Genomic DNA, 2,456 nt, shown 5'->3' with positions numbered 1-2,456 from the left:
AGAAGGAAATTGCAACAGGATAGTGGTGCTCCTACCTGTTCCCAGTTCCCTAACGTAGTGCCTTAGCATATCATTGTGAAAGTCAGTAAAATCACGTGATTTTTGGTTTAAACTAAAACTATTTTCGTCTACACAGTTTCTAATAACGTAAAAATTCAGAATATTATAATGATTTTTATTAAACCATACAGTGAGCTTTATATCATAACTATTATTAAGAATAGGAAAAAAATGCTCGAATTAGGTAAGATCTGTTTGTCTATAGAAAAGCGTTGTGCCCTGTTTAAAATGTTTTGCTGTTAAAAATATCACATAAATAAAGCTGAAGAAAATCACAAAATATGCTTATTATATTAACTTCCACCTCAATTTATATACCTGCAGACTTCAGCTTTGAAAAATCATTCCAGTCAAAATGCCACTCACTACTACGTTTTTTCATGAATTTGCAACAGTTAATATAACTGACATTTTTTGAACAGCTGCCATTCAAATCTGATTGCATGCATTATTGGGGCGCTTCAACGAGCGGATTGTATTTATTAAGGGTGAAACGTTTCACGTTCTTATCATTGTTTACCTAGTCGATTAGTTATTGCATGTTAGTTACTCAAAATGATAGAAAGCAAATTTTTCAAATATTTATTGCCATATATCCTTATAAATTTTATATACACTCAGAAGCTGTTAGATGAAATAGAAACAGGAAAGAGATACAGTTGAACTTCCCTAACTCGAAACACCATAATCCACAAAAAACTTCAAGTTAGAGAGACTTTGAGTTATAGAACCTTTCATTATAACTAATAATTGTTCAAAAAGCTGATGATTTATGCAATCCATAAATGTAATATCACATTTTTTGTAAGCCTCCATTCGATATGGAGGGACACTATTTTAAATTCTGTCTCGATAGTAAAATTTTTATATTTTGTATTGTGTTCTGTTTCAAAAATTCTATTAATGGAAGGAAATTTTTATGAAATTTGGCTTCAAACCCTATTGTCAATTCATGAGTTCAAGTTATGCAGATCTTCGAGTTATAGAAGTTCGAGTTATGGAAGTTCAACTGTATTTCCTAATTTATAGAAAGTGCTATTCTCTAGATGATGTTACAAACCTATCGATTACTTAACTCTTTAAACCCTCTAGGAATGAATAATGCTTATTAGATTAAAATTGTAGTTGTGGGAAGCCCAATTTGAAGATACTCATTTGTTCACCTAGTTTGTAAGCTAATATTCTCATTTATGTTTCGCGGCTGCGTATAAAGCGCTACAGAGCAATACTATATATATTTGAAAGGTCTTGACATAACCAACAAAACGACGAAATCCATTATAAAGTTGAACTCAAAAGAGGCTTGTGAAAAGTGGCTGTCCGAGTTCTTAGTAAATAAGGAGGGGTGCTTCTACGAGGGGGTATTATGAAGTTGTCGTCCAGATGGAAACAGATTATCGAACGATACGGCACATATTTGAACTAAATCCAATCACTGTATCCAATTTTTGTCACCATCACTTGTCATAATCGTCACGTATTTATAATGTAAAGGTCACACGAGTAAATGTATTTCAATACTATCATTAGCGTGTCAAAGTCAAATTCCACGAAAATAAGAGCAACATAAAGCTTCATTTGTTGAAAAAGTTCCTCAATGGAGAACCTCCCTTAGCCTCTTTGATTTATTTATTTATATCTTGGCTGTGAATCGATCGCATTGACAGCTGAACAGTGGCGCGAATGTTTAATGTGTCTACCTTTGATTCGATAGTAAAAAATTATTATTGCGTCCTTACTCTATCTAATAAAATGAATTTGCGTTAAAGGTGGTAAAATATAAAGTTGTATTTTTTCTGTTTTTGTAGTTTAATGCCGTTCAAACCACCAAAAAAAATAATATCTACATACATGAGGGTATAATTTCTGAAGTGAAAATATATTGATACATATTCTTCAAATGTTACTTCTACCTCTACTACAGTCAGCACTCTTTGCAGTTTGGGGTTCATGCAGCGCGTTGCATTATATATTTACTTAATCGCGCTATTACAGACGACCGAATGTTAAACAAATCCAATTCCAGGGCAACCACCAACAATCAGCAACAACAAAATAATGTCACGCTAATAACAATAATAGCGTCACTAATGATTTTTTGTCAGCCAACAAACAGAGTAGACGACAAGCAAGCTTGAAATTTAGTTTAATTGTCGCACGAAAAATTAAGGCGCTAAATGTCAACGCGTCGTCACACCCATTCAATTCGTTTGTTGGAATCTGACAGACGACTTGACAAAGTAGGATCAGCGGGTGGTCAAACGGTGGAATATATTTTAATACTCACGCAATGATGTTTTGTTTTTATTTTGTTGTTGTTAGCTTTGCGTTACTTACTTCTGATGTGGACTGCGCTATGTAGATTTGAAATTTGGATTTACTTAATGACCGGTTAA

Source organism: Zeugodacus cucurbitae, chromosome 3 (genome assembly GCF_028554725.1).
Source record: "Zeugodacus cucurbitae isolate PBARC_wt_2022May chromosome 3, idZeuCucr1.2, whole genome shotgun sequence".
Lineage (NCBI taxonomy): Eukaryota > Metazoa > Arthropoda > Insecta > Diptera > Tephritidae > Zeugodacus > Zeugodacus cucurbitae.
The sequence above is the reverse complement of the archived record's forward strand: the minus strand, read 5'-3'. Positions refer to the sequence as shown.